The sequence below is a fragment of the Cibotium barometz genome, chromosome 63 (genome assembly GCF_041138505.1).
Source record: "Cibotium barometz isolate CiBa-2024 chromosome 63, ASM4113850v1, whole genome shotgun sequence".
NCBI classification, from domain to species: domain Eukaryota; kingdom Viridiplantae; phylum Streptophyta; class Polypodiopsida; order Cyatheales; family Cibotiaceae; genus Cibotium; species Cibotium barometz.
Genome location: NC_141108.1, coordinates 25,348,125 through 25,365,912, shown reverse-complemented (window position 1 = coordinate 25,365,912; position 17,788 = coordinate 25,348,125).

The following is a 17,788-nucleotide window of genomic DNA, read 5'->3' as shown; positions in this document are numbered from 1 at the left end:
CGTATCATCTAAGATAGTGCTCTGGGACGCTGAAGACCTACAGTTGGATTATAATGGGAAACAATTTTATCCACATTCACTTCAAACAGTGATACCAAATTTGGCTTCTGGTTGAGGATTTATTCCTCTTTATCCCCATCAACTCCTTCTAGCCAGTTCAATCCTTTAGCACAAACTAGGTGTATGGATTGCTGTAACATATCACAGGATGCCACTTATACATGGACTTTCTTCTTTCGGTTCCGGATTGTAATATGATCAGTTGCCTAATTGTGTTTAATCTTTGCTTGCCTTAGCCACGGCCTACCCAACAGCATGGGGTAAGATCCAACAACTCCTTCCATCTTCAACACAATGAAAGCTATTGGAAAGTGACATCCTGTTATCTGGATTTTTTCCTTTGATCTTAGGAAGACCATGGCTTAGGTTAGTGGGTGCAATTCAACACTGGGAAAAGGGTACCATTACACTTTATGATAAAAAAAGAATGAGGAGGAAGTTTAGCATGATTGATAAAAAGTTATGGGGGGAAGATGAGGAAGAAGAAAAAGAAAATACTGAGAGTGAGGTTGAGAGTGAAAGGGATAGTGATGAGGGGAGCACAGGTTTATACTCAAGTGATGTTGATGTATCCATGCTTACTTTAGAACCCATGAGTGAAGGGGATGTGGGACAAGTGATGGGTAGTGGTGAGAGGATATCTTTTGAAGAGAGAGAGGAATTCCTTGGACCAAAAAAGAATGTAAAGATGGAAAATGTTAAGTTCTGATCTTACTTTGGTGGAATGACATCAATACAAAGCCATGTTGCAGGAGTTTCCTAATCTCTTCATCACATCATATGAAGAGATTCAAGGCTTTAAAGAAGAGAGTCTTCATATAGAACTCAAGGAAGATGCCAAGCCAGTGTGCCAAAGGCTGAGGCCTTTGGGGAAAGGTCAACAAGGTGCATTAAAGGACGAAGTGAAAAGGTTGTTGAAGGCCAACTTTATCTACCCAGTCACAACTTTCGAATGGGTGAGTCCAGTGGTCATTTGACCAAAGAAGGATGGAAGATGGAGAATTTGTGTGGACTACAAGCCACTTAATGCGGGTACAAAAAGATACCACTATCCTCTTCCTTACATAGATGAAGTTTTGGATTCAGTAGCCAGTCATGAAAGGTATAGTATTTGTGATGGTTATTCAAGATATTTCAACTTCAAATTGCTCCTAAGGATCAAAAGAAAACTACCTTCATAACCCCTTAGTTTTTGCTACAAAGTGTTACCTTTTGGTTTGATCAATGGGCCCTCATCTTTTCAAAGGAGAATTAATGTTGTGTTTGCACCTTATCTTGGGAATTTCATCAAAGTTTTCATTGATCTCCTATTGCTAGGATGGCAATGGAAACTAGGCAACCGTGAGAGCTGTTATTACTATGGGTGCAGCTTAGGGATGGTATTTACAACAAATGGATGTAAAGATTTTTTTTTTCTACATGGTTACATGAGGAAGCCTACATGGTGCATCCACCAACCCAGAGCTTGTTTGCAGGTTGCATAAAGCCTTGTATGACTTAAATCAGGCACCTACAACATGCTCAGACAAGATAAGAGAGTGCCTTATCGTTATCGGATCTCATATATCTATAGTAAAATTGTCACTATATGTGAAAAAGACTCAGAAGATATTACTCTACTAGTCATCTATGTTGATGACTTCATTGTCATAGGGAACAATGATGTTGACATTTATGAGGTGAAGATACTCTCTCTCTCTCTCTCTCTCCTACATCCCTACACTCTCCTACTCTAGCATCTAAATGTCTTCAAAAGACCACTAGGGTCTATGAGACAAAAAAAGTGTTACAAAGTATCCAAGTGTTACACTTATCATGGTAAAACAGAAAAATAAAACACTGAAAAAAGACTACTAGCTACAATTACAAGTAGCATCCTTAGGAATATATCATCAGGAATACAATAGCACGATGACCCAAGGTCCAAGGAACATCAAGCTAGGGTGGCTAGTGGAGAGGTCTCATCATCATTCTCAGGAATTGTGTAAAGGGAATCAATGTCCACATGTCGTGTGTGGGCATCTCTGTATCGTTGGAGCATCTCCTGGACTTGGAGTTGACGGGTGGAGCGCCTATGCGGCCTAGTAGGTCTTGGCACTGCATTTGAATCGCTTGGTCTACGGTAACCCCAAGGAAATAAAGAGGCTCTTATGTGCATTTCCTGACTCGTTTGAGAGGTGGGAGGTCCTGGGTGGGTTCCTCTCTCAGGCGATGTGGTGAGAGGCTTCCTGGATGCGAAAAGGCTCGTGATCCTGCGCCCAGACATTGTCGGCATGATCCAAGTAGTTGGTCCCTGTGTCTACACAACTCCAAAAGGTAGAGCCCCAGACAACGCTCATCTGGATAGTCAATGACTTTGGATAAGGGACCAAACCCTCTCTGAACAGACAGTGGAATCTCCCTCGGATCTTATAATACACTGGGCATTTGCAAACATAATGCTCCTCAGTCTCCACATCTAGGGAACAAAGTGTGCATATGTGGTCCACTCTATCAATACCCCGAGCTCTCCCTGTCTCCACTCTAAGCTGTGTGAAGAAACTCTAAGCTGTCTCCACTCTAAGCTGTGTGAAGAAACCAAGATCTACCCAATAGCCATTCTCATGGCATGTGACATATGTTGGAATAGGTAACCATGCTTTTGAATGAAGCCATCAGTTGTTGTGAGCCATAGGAAAGCCTCTCTCTAGAGTTGCGTCTTGGTCCCAAGATGCTCGGGCACTTGCCATGTGATATAGGTCTCCAGTCGTGACATGTCAGCTCATATGAGGTGGCTAATCTCCTGACGTGTGAGAGGAAAGAGGGGGGCATCCGAGCTATAGTTGAAGGGTGGAAGGTGGTCAATCAGGAAACCATGTATCTGGAACTGTCTTGACACCCTAGTATACCATGAATTGGGCTGACCATCTATTACGAGTCTCCGTGATGACTCAAATACTAAGCATGGGATACATGCATGTCACATGCAAACCCACATACATGCATGCATGCTACATGTATTGGGCTGACCATCTATTACGATTCTTTGTGATGACTGAAATACTAAGCGTGGGATACATGCATGTCACATGCAAACCCACATACATGCATGCATGCTGCATGTAAAGTTATCTACATGCATGCATGCTATATGCAAAGTTATCTACATGCATGCATGCAACATGAAAAGCTACCTTCATGCATGCATGTCACATGATGCAAGCCTACCTTCATTGCATACATGTCACATGCAAGCCTACCTACTTTTGCAACATTCTACATGCAAGCCAATGCAACCATACAAGCAATACAAGCTCATGCAACCTCAACTTTTTGCATGTAATCTCATCCACTGGCATGTAAAGCTATCTACCCCATCCAAGTCTATAAAAGAGCACCTACCAACTAAGAGAAGCAACCCTCATTCCATGTTCCTCATGCCTACTTGATGCCTAGAGCTGGGCGCCCCACTTTAGCTCTCTCCTGGCACTTCTCTCAGCTAGGCGACCTGTTTCCAGCCTCCTCCTGGATAGCTACTATTGTATGACCTATTTTCAGCCCTTCTGCCGAAGGTGGTAATCAGCTATTGGATAGTTGGATCTTGGGAAGCTGGGCTTCCATCTCTTGAGGATTGCTTGTTGCTAGGCACGCAGCAGGGACAAGACTTTGAGGGTGGGGTGGTGCTAGGCACCTTGTTGCTTGTGGTAGCTGGACTACTTGCAAGCTAGATGATTGATTGATTTGTTTTCATTTAAAGTTTTTGGAAGAAATGGTGGTGCATGGTTGGGCGAGGCTACCCGTTCAATGTATTTGTATAAGAATACTCCCTTAAGGCAATAGAATTTACCTCAGAGGGAGGGGAGAGAGAGAGAGAGAGAGAGAGAGAGAGAGAGAGCCCATCTTCTGGTCCCTAATGATGTGTCATCACTATAGTACCTTGTTGCTTGTGGTAGCTGTACTACTTGCAAGCTAGCTGATTGATTGATTTGTTTTCATTCAAAGTTTTTGGAAGAAATGGTGGTGCATGGCTGGGCAGGCTACCCGTTCAATGTACTTGTCTAAGAATACTCCCTTAAGGCAATATAATTTACCTCAAAGGGGGGATGGGGGGAGAGCCCATCTTCTGGTCCCTAATGATGTGTCATCACTACAGTTTTGTTAAGAGTTTTCATGTGGATGCCTTGCTATGTTATATGAGAGATGTGTTTCTTGATTCATGGTTATGTACATGGTAACTTAACCATGTTGATGAAGAATTCAATATTTAATTAGTGTAAGCACACTTCTGTCTTGTGACAGTGGTATTAGAGCAAGGATTCTTTCTCTTTCTCAAGAGGAAGGCGATTTTGGAGAACCCATGGATAGAATTTTGGCATTATTCAGGGTTGTGTTCTCTTGCTCTGTTGTGAGAAGGGAAACCCCAAAGAAATTTAAAGCAGTTGGGTATTGGTGATACAATTATCATGGGCACTCCCCCATCGCAAAGTGGAGCTGAAATTTAGCAACTAAAGGAGGAAGTGGCTGAATTGAAGTCTATCTTGGCCATTCCAATAATTCAGCATGCTCTGGAATCTTTGAAAAAGAGGCACAATGAGCCAACTCCTCATGCATCTAAGGAGGTTCTTCTTGGTCTCATTCCCATTCTCATTCTTATGATCATACTCGAACCCAAAATCATTCTTCCTCATTAAGTCGCAGTTCTTCCACTCACTCCCGTTCTCATTCTCATGCCCACACCCGTACTCCAAATCACACCTAGTCACACTTCTACTCGTAGAAGCCATTCACATCACCATTCTAAAAGCCATGTTATCTAAAAGCCATGTTAAAGCCAAAGCCCATTCTCCTTCTCTCCTTGGAAAACCCTCAAAGACATTGAAGACTTTCAAGGTTGGGGATAAGGATATCAAGTTCGAATCATATAATGGTAAATGGGATATAAATAAAGCTTTATCTTTTATTAGATGTTTTGAAATTGCATTTGTGAATGGATTTTTTATAGAAAAATCTAAGCTTCGTCATGTGGGTATGTATTTGAAAGATACAGTTAGCAATTGGTGGCTGGCTAAGATACTTGAGAGGATAGATGCTAAGACTTGAGAAGATTTCAAATCCCAGTTTTATGAACAATTCCTCCCTCCTGATTTTGAGAAGGATGTGAAGAAAGAATGGAATTGTTCATAAAACTCGTATTTGGAATTGTTCATAAAACTGGTATTTGGAATCTTCTTGATTTTGTCAAAACTCAGCTTCATTGTGCACTTACACATGCGTCTATGGATGTATTGCTCTTGCAAGATCATAAACTGCATGCTAGCCAGTGTGAGAGATCATGCAAGCTTCTCTCGGGACACCTTTTGGTCACCAGTTATTGGTACCAAAGGTGGTGTCTGTATCTCTGTTTCAGCTTTGATCTTGCCTTGCATTATTGGACATGGTGTCATTTTGCCTGCGAGAGCACAGTGGATTCTCCTTATCCAGGGTAATACACGCATTGGTATTCTCAACATCTATGCTCCTAGCCATAGAGGTGAGAGGATTGTCTTCTGGAAATCTCTCACTACGTTTATGCCTCTTGCCGACCATTGGATTATTGGTGAGGATTTTAACATGGTTGAGATGCCAATGGATAAAAGAGGTGGACATGAGTACATCCTCTTGAAAGAACATCTTGGGAGAGGTTTATACTCTCCATTCATGGCAGAAATTGTTGGCATGAGGATGACATTTCGAGGAGACCATCCACTCTTCTTTATTCATGGTCTAATAGGACAAGGGACACATGATGTATTTATGCACAGTTAGACACATTTTATGTGGATGATCGGGTGCTCGACAAATGTGCGACAGATTCTAAGACTGTACAACATTGTTTATGGGGATGCAGCATTGCACATCAGATTTGGGTTTCTATAGCCCAACTTATGGGCAAATTGAGTGGCCGCGCCATGTATGTGACTTGGGGGCTCTCCTAGTCCGCCGGTTTGCAACTTTTTTAGGAGGGCAGTGGTACAAACTCTGCTATTTTTATTCGTAGAGGTATTGCCTAGCATGGTTTATTGTAGGATGTCTCTCACTCTGATTATACATGTCTCAAACAGAGGATCAACACCAATTGGGAGATTGTTGCCAGTATTACAGCATGGCAAATCTAGAGAGCTAGATGCATGGAGGCTATTACAGGTGTCCAAATTTTTGGGTCTGAATGCATTAGTAGTACTATATGGGGTGACATCATCCATACTCTTATGGCTACTTGGGCTCGTATTCAGGGGTCCTCTCATTCTGCGCAGGCAAAGCGCGTTATATTTACGAGGGAGTGGGACCATGGCATTTTCTTTTCCACGAGTCCCACAAGTCTCTCATGGTATCATGATGCTCCTCAGTGGTTGAAATCACCTTACATATTGGGGCGATTCCATTCTTTTCCGGCTTATAGCCGTGATTTTTGTATGTCTTTTTCATACTAAATAGAAGTCTCTTTCTTGAGAAAGAAAGAAAGAATGGGATTGGTTGTCTTAAAAAGAGTATGAAAGTGTATTTGCTTATGTGGACAAATTATGGGCTGTTTTGCTTAAGGTAACTCCTTTTATGAAGATCTCTAAGGAAGACAAGATGTGGAAGTTTGAGTTTGTTTTACAACCCATTGGTAGGATGAGCTGTAAACTCTATCCTAATATAGCACTTTACAACATACGATGGAGTCAGCTATGATAGCTGAAAAGTTGCATACTAAGGGCACCCCTACTAAAGGAGGAGAGAAAGAGCTAAAGAAGTAAGGGTTTGACAAAAAGAAGCCATGGAGTAAGAATAAATCAACTCGTTTGAGAAAACAACTTAAAGAATATTGGGAGCAAGGTAAATGCTTCCATTGTGGCAGCAAAGACCAATGAAGCCGGAATGCCCCCAACTAGTGAAAAAAGAAGAGGGTACCCAGGGAGCCAACCTTCTTCGAATGTGGCGCCAAATGTACAAGGCAATACCTCAGCTGAGATCCGAACACCGTGCATTGCTTAAGGCTTCGGGTAAATTGTAAAATAAAAATGCTTTGTTTTTGTTTGAGCCTGGTTCTAGCGACAATTTAATTTCTATTGAGATGCAGAAGCACGCAAATTGCAGATGGGATTGAGTATGCATGTAGAGTACGCTTTCCAAGGACTAAATGCACATGCTACGCCAATGGTTGGCAAGCTTCGCATACAAATTGGTAATTATGGTGATCATGAGGAGTTTCTCATAGGTCCTACTTCTTCAAGATATGATGTTTTACTTGGAATGCCTTGGCATTTTTATATGCTTCCAATGCTAGATTTTAAAGAGAAGAAGCTTACTTTTTCTCATAAGGACAAGCAATGTTGTATAAATGCAGGCACTGAAGGTGCCACTATTCCAGTTGTAGGCCATGTTGCCATCAAGAAAGAAATAAAGAAGTTTGTTTGTTCTTACTTGGTTTTTATCAAAGACTGTCTTAATTGTTTTGCAGATGCTTTACTTGGACAACTTCCCCCAGAGCGTCGAGAGGAACATTGTATAGACTTGATCCTTGGGAACTCATCTCCAAATCAACGAGGAAATCATGACACAAGTTAATGATCTTCTCAAGAAGGGCTAGATAAGGCCTAGCTCATCTCCTTATTGGTCACTAGTGCTATTGGTATAGAAGAAGGATGGTTCATATAGAATGTGCATTGACTATAGGGCTTTGAACAAGATAACCCCATCAAGAATTGGTTTCCAATACAGAGGATTGATGATATCTTGGATAAGTATCTATTCTAAGTCATATAGATTTGAATAGTGGCTACCATCAAATACGAGTGGCCCCTCAAGATGTACATAAGGCAACTTTCAAGACTACATTCGGCCTATATGAGTATTTGGTGATGCCTTTTGGCCTTACAAATGCTCCGGCTACCTTTAACTGAATGATGGAACATATTTTCAGGTCTTACCAAATGTTTACAGGAGTTTTCTTTGATGATGTGCTTGCTAAGATTCAAGCTATTCTTGAATTGCCTGTATTGATTTCTATGCATGAAGTCAAAAGCTTTCTTGGTTTATGTTCATACGATCGCAAATTCATTAGACACTTCTCTCTTTTGGCTAGTCTTTTGCATGATCTCACCAAAAAAAAGATTGCCTTTGTATGGGGTAATAGGCAACAGTTGGCTTTTAAAAAATTAAAGGATGCCATAAGTCATGGCCCGGTACTCATTGTACCAGATTTGCACAAACCTTCTATTATGGAATGTGATGCATGTGGTGATTGCATAGGAGCAGTGTTGAATCAAGAAGGCCATGTAGTGGCTTTTGAGAGCCAAAGGTTGCAGCATGCACAATTGTATAGTACTATTTATGAGAAGGAACTAATGGCTGTGATACATGCTCTCACCATATGGAAGCACTATATTTTAGGTGCTGAATTTATGGTAAAAACTGATCATCAAAGTCTTAGGCATTTTCTCACACAGAGAAAGCTTTCAGAGAAGCAGATGCAATAGGCAAATATTCTTTCCATGTTTCATTTTGAGATTTTACACCCATTTTATTCTAGAGAGGAAGACTGCTTGGCTCATTTTATTCTAGAGAGGAAGACGACCACATGGCTTGAATCTTTGTCTTTCATATCTTTAAGCATCATGGTATGCCCAAATCTATTATTGGTGATAGGGATCCCAGGACCATGAGCTTATTTTGGAAAGCTCTTTTTGACAACATGGGTACTAATTTGAATCTCTTCTCTGTTTATTATCCACAAACTGGTGGGGCAAAGCGACATAGCAAATTCAATAGTGCTAGACTTGCTCAAGTGCTATGTTTCTGGACAGAAAGCAGCATGGGAATAGTATTTGCTCCTAGTCAAGTTTGCATACAATAACATTGTGCATTCTTCGACCGGTAAGGCGCCATTTGAAGTCATCTATGGTAAAGTCAATACTTCCACCCATCATTCGCACTAAGGATGAAATCTTTGGTGTTGATGAGTATGTCAGAGATTTGGATACCGCTTATGCATAGGTACATGCAGCCAAGATAAGCATAAGAAAGCTACTGACAAGCATAGGCACAAAATGGATATTAAGAAGAGGGATTGGGTCCTCCTTAAATTTGAAAAGTGTAACAGATTAGGATGCCCGTCGTGCAGGCACACTAAATCACTAGGGTCCTCTCTAGGGCAGTATACCCTCAAGAGTTGTGAGAGGCGCTGAGCACAAGTAGGTGAGCACTGCTTCATCGGTCAAGAGGGTAGCCAAACTTGGGGAGTGGGGCCACCGGAGATCCCACCTTGTGTAATTGGTGGGTGGCCTTGTGGTTCATGAACTTGGGTATTGATTTGGGGGCGCCCGATCTTGGGGGTTCACGAGCTTGAGGTGCCTAACCTTGGGGGTGCCCGATCTGAGGGTTCACAAGCTTGAATGGCAGTGAGGGTGGCTACAAGTCCCCCACCAATTAATCCATTTACCGTCTCGGTGAACACCAGAAGCAGACATGTACATGTTGAGGTGAAGCTGCAAATGGATTGTCACAGGTCTAAGAGAAAGTGTTGAAGAAGTGGGACCACCATAGGTCCAAGAGGTTGTCGAGGAAACAGGATACTATATGTTCACTAGAAAGATTGGTGAGAAGAGAGGTTGCCACCACAGGCCGCATCCGAGATGAGAAGTAAAGCCTGATGCATGTTGATGTGTGTAAACTTAACTAAGCAACAAGCAACGATCCAACCAAGAACAATATAGTAATAACCATGTAGCAATTCTGATGGTATATACAATGAGCTACCATGAAAGGCAGAATAACATAAAAGAAACGGTTCGGAAAAAAAAAACTAAGAGCAAAAACGAGAACTGTGTGGTCCTCTTAGGTCACAACCGTCCTGGGGAGCTCGAACGGGTAGGAAACCCCTGAGTGGTAGCAGTGGTAGTTGTGGTGCTCGTAGGAGTGCTGGAGGGTGGCGATGTAGGAACAATGCCGAGACCACCAAAAACAAGTTGGAGGGTCTGTCGAATCCCTTGAAGCTGCGCTGCTTGCTCCCGAAGAGATGGAAGCTCGGAGAGGTCATGTTGTGTAGCCTCAAGGCGAGAGCGAGTAGCCGCAAAGTCCGTCTCAGTGGTGGCTCGTGGGGAGGCTAACTTGACCTCCAAAGTGGATCGCCGGCTCTCGGATGCTGTAAGAAGGTGGCATTAGGAGCGGAGTTGGTGGGGGTGGTGGTGGGGGAAGAAGATATGTGGATGTTGTCCACTGGCATGTCGTTGTCAAAATTAATGGAGATGAGGGGGGCATCCATGGGGCGTGCCACGCGAGTAAAGTGTGCAGGTTTTAGTTCAGGGTGTGGCTGGGTGGAGGGTTGCCTGGATGGGGAGGAAGGGGCATGAGGACTTCAGCACGGAGAGGGTGGGGGGTGCTGGGGAGCGGAAGTTGAACAAGAAGTAAAAAGAGGCACCTTTAGGGATTTAGATTGTTTTTTTAGGGATTGTGATTTTTTTTTTTGGGTTGTGTGAAGGGGGTGATTTGGAGTTTTTTTTTTTTTTTTGAGGGGGGGGGGGGGGGGGGGGGGGGGGGTTTGAAGTGCTAAGGAAATATTCCAAGGGAGGATACTCTGAAGGGAGGCAACCAACGGGGGGTGCGCAGGTGGGGTTTGCCGAGGAGCCCACGAAGCGGGGTACGCAGATGGGGGAGTGAAGAGGGGGTGGCCGAGGTGTGGGGTGCGCTGAGGGAGAGGAGGTGGTCGGTGGGGATGCAAGAAGGGGTATGGGGGGTGCGCAAGGGGTATCAGCTTCATTGTGTTTTTTTGTTTTTTTGGTTGTTTTTTGCTGAGGGTGCGCAAGGCGGTTATGGGGGTGTGCGCAGCCAAGGATAGCAAAAGGGTGGGGGTGCGCAACGCGGGGTGTGCGTCGAAAGGTGGTAGGAGGTGCACAAAATCGGGTCGCAAGGGTCAGTTGGTTGCGGCTGGTGGGAAGGTGGTGTGCAAGGGGGGTTGCAGGCGCAAGGTGGGGGTGCACAAGAGGTGTGGGGGGCTGGTGGGACGGGGTGCCCAACTTGCCCCCTGCGTCTTGTGTCACACCTCACTTGGGTCCGACCTCGGGCGCCCGCCAAAGAGCACCATTTCGCCATCGCAGATGCAAGGCCGCAACCCAAGAGAGCCACGCACCCAAGGGGCGGGAAAAAGTGTGGGCTGATAGCCTCCGGGCACAAGGGATGCCAAAAGGCATCTCGTTCGGGCCCATGGCAATGGTGCTTGAGTGCCCGAATCTAATATCACGCCCCCGTTCTCGCCAGTCTTTTGGTGCGTGTGGGAAGGGGAGGGGGTGTGCAAGGGGAAGGTGTGAAAGAGGGTGCGGGGATGCGGGTGTGTGAGAGGGTGGCCCACGAGGGTGCACAAACCAAGGGCGCAAATTTTTGAGGTGGTCGCTGGGTGCGCGCAAGCAAGGCGTATGTGGGGTTGGACGGGATAATGTGGGTGCCCAAAAAAGAAAAAAAAGTGAAGTGTATGGGGTGTGCTGATGGGTGAGGAGTTCCAGGGGTGCACGGGGAGACATGGGAATAGTGGGGTGCACGGGGCACAGGAAGAGGTGAATGAGGGAGTGCCCGCGGGGTGCACTAGGAGGCGGTGCACCACAATTGAGAGAATATGTGTGAGATGTGAACCCCAAAAATGTGGAAAAAAAAATGGAAGTGCTCTCAAAAAGGGACATGCACCAAGGTGTATAAAAATAATGGATGTATTCCCCAAAATGGCAAAAAATGATGTGCACCCAAAAAAGCAATGCTACGACGGTGGTGACAATGATGGGGCTGTCAAAATTTGTGCACAACTTGGACCCCGAAATTGTGCACTTAGAAATATGCATAAGAGGTGGGCCCCAAAATTTTGAATACCCAAATGGGGTAAACTATGTGCACAAAATGTGCCCCTCGAGAATATGCATGAAATGTGGGCACAAATCATTGGAGGAAGGGTGTACAAATGTGCGCCCCAAAAATGGCATATGATAAAAGTTCTATGCCGTGTAAAATGTGCATGCCCGAAATGTGAAATAAAAGGGTGGAAAGTGTGAGAAAGGATGTGCACAAAGTGTGTGGCCTAAGGGGTTGGATGGTTTTTTCCATTTCTTTTCTTTTTTTTTCTCTCTTTTTTTTGGGTGTGCCTCCTTGTGTAAGGGGGGAGGGCTAGGAAAGATTGGTGGGTGAGGCAGGGACCCCGAGTTGCCAATACAATTTGAGACGAGAGCCGTTGATCAATGGGAGTGCCTACCCATCCAAGGTGTGGAGCTCCACTGCGCCTTGGGGTAAGATTGCATGTACTGTGAATGGGCCTTCCCATGCGGGAACAACTTTTTGACAACCAAAGCGAGCGAAGATGTGCTCGTACAAAATTTTTGCCACGAGTACACAAATTTTTCCACTGTCTAGGATGTGCAGTCTTTGGTGGCTATGGCCTCAGCCCATTTAGTGGCATAATCAGTGGCCACAAGGATGTACCTACATCGATTGGGGTGGGCTAGGGGCTCAATGGGTTTGACAAAGTCCAGTCCCCATTTTTCAAATGGAGACCATCCTGAGGAAATGTGGAGAGATCTGTTGGCCTGCTTGCTCGGCTTGGGGGTGCACCTTTGACAAATGTCACAAGATTGGGCATGAAACCAACATTCCTTGAACATGGTGGGCCACCAGTCTGGAGTGAAAAAGGCGTTCAGCAGTGGTGTGACCAGGGTAGTGACCCCCAAATGGACCGTCATGAGCATCCTCCACAAGTTGTGGGACTTCATGTGGGTTGACGCACCGATGAAGGACACCATCCTGACCGGCTTTGTAGAGTTGGCCAGCCACCAGTTGAAATAAATGGCTCTTGAGCAAGATCCGACGCTTGTCCTTTGGAGAGAGACTGACCGGAAATTCTCGTGGACAAAGGAGCAACCACATCCCCATACCAAGCTGGGGCAGCATCTACCTTAAAAAGCACACTATCAAGAAGATGCGTGAGAGATGATCCGCCATCACATGGTGTTTGCCTGGCTGCAAAAGGATCTCAAAGTCAAACTCTTGGAATAATAGAAGACATCTCCACACTCGGCCCACCACCTGGAGTTTGTTGAGGAGGTACTTGAGAGCGTGATGACTATGAAGTGCACAGTAAGTAGTGGCGAAACTTTTGACAGGCATACACTATGGCCAGAGCCTCCCTTTCTGTAGTGCTGTAGTTTCTTTCTGCACAGTTGAGGAGGCAACTGAGGTATGAGGATGGGTGCTTGTGTGAGACAATGCTTAAGAGAGGAGAAGGCTGAGGACTCAGGGGTGGACCAGAGGAATGGGGTGGTGGGACTGACAAGGGGGGTGAGGGGTAGGGCGATGTCAGGATACATGCGGATAAAGCGACGGTGATAGCCGGTGTGCCCAACAAAGACTTGAGTGCCCTTAGGAGTGATGGGAGGGGATAGACTCAAGATGGCAACTATCTTGTCGGGATTTGGAGTGAGGCCTTGGGTAGAGACTATGTGGCCCAAAAGTGTGCCCTGCACAACTAAGAAGTGACATTTGAAGGGGCTGAGTTGGAGATGAGAGGAGCGACACTTACCAAAGACCAAGGCTAATTGATGGAGATGGTCAGCAAAGGCTTCCAGACACGTTGCGAGATGTGTGCCGGTGAAGGTGGAGAAATCATCCATGTATGCTCTAAGGCAGCTGGTGAGAAATTCTCGAAAAATGTTGGTCACAATGTGTTGGAAAGTGGCTGGGGCGTTGCACAACCCAAATGGCATTTTGTTGTAGTGCTAGGTGCCCCATTGGGTGACGAAGGCTGTTTTTGACCGGTCATCCGGACGTGGTTGTAGCCACTGAAACCATCCATGAAACTGTAGAGAGCGTGACCAGTCACATCTTTCAGCACCCTATCCATGAAGGGGATGGGAAACCCATCTTTGATTGTGGCCTCGTTGAGATCACGGAAGTTGACACACACTCGAATTTTGTTAGTCTTTTTCTTGGGGGTGATCACCATGGGTGAGAGCCACTCCATGTGTCCCGCACAGCTTGGTCTGGACCTTCTTCAAGCTTGAATTCTTTTTGGCCATGGGACTGAGGTATCCACAACCTATCGGTACCCGAGTCGTGTAGCATGTGAGCACCTCGCAACCATGGTCGGCTAATCAGTAAGGAGTATGGCCCTTTGACTTCAAGAAGACGGATGGCCACAAAATCTAGAGAGAAGACATCTTGAATTTGGCCCTCCACGAGCCCCAGAGGTGTCACCTCATGCTGGTCTGCCATCCGGACATGGAAGTTGGCTGGTCTGGTGATCTGTAGACCAGTGGCTTTGAGAGTGAACTCCGGCATCAGGTTGACTCCGGACCCGCCATCCACGATGGCTCCAGAGAGAGGGGTACCATTGATTCGCACTGTGAGGCGAGGGCTCTTGAAATCGGTGAGGGCGCTGATTGCATCAGTGATGCCCAGACATTTTGCCGCTTGTAGGCCGGTCCGAATTCGTGGCTCCCTACCTTGAATCTTTGACCCTTCCTCCAGTTGGTGCAGTAGGAAATCTAATTGCGCTCGGGCAGCTGGGCTAAATTGGAGCAGTTGGTAGAGTGACATCCCCACCTTGCTCTCCTTGAGGAGGTCGGCCATGGAAGTTGTTGAAGGTGCAGGGTGGGGAGTCACATCAACTTGCCCTCCGTCAGTGAACATGGGTGGAGCCTCTTGAAAATCGGGGATGTCGTCAGCATTTCCCACAAAGACCAAGTGAATGGCGGCTAGCACAGGGAAGGTGAAGTCAGTGGAAACACCAGCTCATTGCTTCGGGCAGTCTCGGGTGTAGTGATCCTTGGCCTTGGGGCAGTGATGGCATGGGGGTGTCCCTTCTGGAAGAGAACATTGACCTTGGTAGTGACCATACTCCCCACATTGGTAGCATAAGATGGGATGGTTACGGGGAGCAAGTGGGCGGGGAGGCTGGTTTTGTGCAAGGGTGACCACAAGGGTGGCAGGTGTAGGAGATGGTGGGGTGGGCATGAGGGGTGGAAGGTAAGGGTTAGGGGTTCAGGGCGTGTGGGTGTATGTTGGAGTGGTGGGCTCGTAGACAGGTGTGAAATGACCGGTGGGGGTAGCTGGCGGAGGAAACTGTTGTTAGTGATGCAATTGGCGGAAGCCCTTCAAGTAGTAGCAATCCTTGTCCTCATGACCACCTCTCTCACAGAAAGAGCAATACTTTCTCCGTGGGCACTCTTGGGGAGAGTGCCCGGAGGCTTGGCAAATGGCGCACCACACAGTCTTCTTTGCTTCTTGTAGCCTCTTGAGGTCTTCTATCTCTTTCTTCAGCTGGGCCAAGGTGTTGTCTTCACTTTTGCCTTGTGAAGCTTGAGTGACTCCAAGTCCCGTTTGAGTATGGCCATAGGGTCTTCTTGTGAGGTCATTACCCAGGAGGAGGGGGAGGAATTGTTGTCACGTTCGAACATCAAGCGTGCATTCTCAAGCTGAGAGGCCAGATCTTGAAAGTCCAGTAAGGTGGTAGGTGGAGGCTTGCTTTCTTTGATCTTTTGTTGGGTGGCTTGCAATGCCCATTGCTTGACCATGAAGTCACTGGGGTAGGTTGTCAGATGGGAGACCAATACCCTTGTTTGTGTCATCAGCTCAGACATGCTCTCCCCGGGCAAGAGTTGAAGTCTTCCCAAGTCTTGGAGAATGCGGTCTTCATAGTTACCCGGCCTGAAGGTGTGAAGGAAGGTATCCCTCAAGTTGGGCCAGTCCACAAAATGGTCACTTGCAAACTGACTAAACCACTTGACAACGGAGCTTTCTAGAGTGGATGGAAATAGAGCCAAGTAGGCGTCCTCCCTCTCCATACCACAGCTCTTGCACATAGAGATGAAGCGCCACATGTGGTCATCCCCATCTTCTGAGGTGGAGCCTTTGAATGTGGGAAGCTTGATGTTAATCCAGCCCAACACTACACATGAGGGTTCTGGAGGTGGAGGGTTGTTCCCAGGGTGACCATGATTCACTGTGGTGATGGGTACAGGTAGAGGAGCAGGAGGACTTCTAGGGGGCACAAAGTGGACGGCCGCTTGCGGCTGTAGCACTTGGCAGAGAGGGGACTCTTGATGGGACTGATAGAACTAGAGCTCCAAGAATGTGCATTGGGCATGTAGAGATGATGAACTACCATAGACTCAAAATCTTGGGAACTCTTGACTCACAAGAGTCCCCAATAGGATTGCCAAACTTTTAGTGTACCTGTAGTAGACTAGGATGCCCATTGTGCAGGCACACTAAATCACTAGGGTCCTCTCTAGGGCAGTATACCCTCAGGAGTTGACATAGGCTAGGGAGATGGCAACCTCTCTGTCCCACTCCACTACGCACTCACACAGACTCAAGAATGGAACACCACACAAGACCTACCTAGAGTGACATGCACACAACACGAGATGGAAGTAGGCAAGAGTTGGGACACCACAAACCATGTATTGCATTGGGGATCCCCTCTCAGTACACCAAAGTCTCTCTATATACAATGGGTGTTGCCCCCTGGGCTATCACAGCCAAGTGCTAAAAGTGGTCACTGACAGATGCCGTTGGAGTAGGTGAGAGGCGCCGAGCACAAATAAGTGAGCACCGCTTCGTTGGTCAAGTGGGTAGCTAAACTTGGGGAGTGGGGCCGCCGGAGATTCCCACCTTGTGTGATTGGTGGGTGGCCTTGTGGTTCACGAACTTGGGTGCCAATTTGGGGTCCTCGATCTTGGGGGTTCACGAGCTTGGGTGCCCGACCACTGGTAGTGAGGGTGGCTACAAAAAGGCACGTCTCCGCAAGAGACCAGGGCAAGAAGGCAAGGCTATCAAGCTTGCTAACAGGGATTATGACCCATTTCAAGTTACTCAAAAGATTAATGATGTGGCTTTTTGGTTGGCTTTACCCAACCATTGGAAGATACACAATGCTTTCCATATTAGTTTATTAGAGCCATATGTTGGAACACCACTCTCTAAACCAATTACAGAAGATCCACTAGAAGTGGATAAATTAGAGGAGGTGCTTCAACCAAAACACATTGGTTTTCACCAAGAGTGCAAAATCAATGGAGGAAAGCTCATCCGGAAGTACTTGGTTAAGTACAAGAACTATTCCCCTATGGTGGATTCTGTGCTACATGCAAAGTTATCTACATGCATGCATGTAACATGCAAAGCTACCTTCATGCATGCTTGCCACATGCAAGCCCACCTACATGCATGCATGCTATATGCAAAGTTATCTACATGCATGCATGCAACATGCAAAGCTACCTTCATGCATGCATGTCACATGCAAGCCTACCTACCTGCATGCATGCTACATGCAAGCCCATGCAACCATGCAAACCCATTCAACCATACAAGCAATACAAACTCATGCAGTCTCACCTTTTTGCGTGTAGTCTCATCCACTAGCACGTAAAGCTATTTACCCCATCCAAGTCTATAAAAGAGCACCTACCAACTAAGAGAAGCAACCCTCGTTCCATTTTCCTCACGCCTACTTGATGCCTAGAGCTGGGCACCCCACTTCAGCCCTCTCTTGGCACTTCTCTCAGCTAGGTGACCTGTTTGCAACCCCCTCCTAGTATAGCTACTGATGTACAACCTGTTTTTAGCCCCCTCCTGGCGTATCTACTGCTTTACGACCTGTTTTAAGCCCTTCTCAGGCAGCCTAAAGTTGTGTGGCAGCATTAGAGCTGTACAACCACTTGATTTGTGCCCCTTTCTAGCATGAAACCAC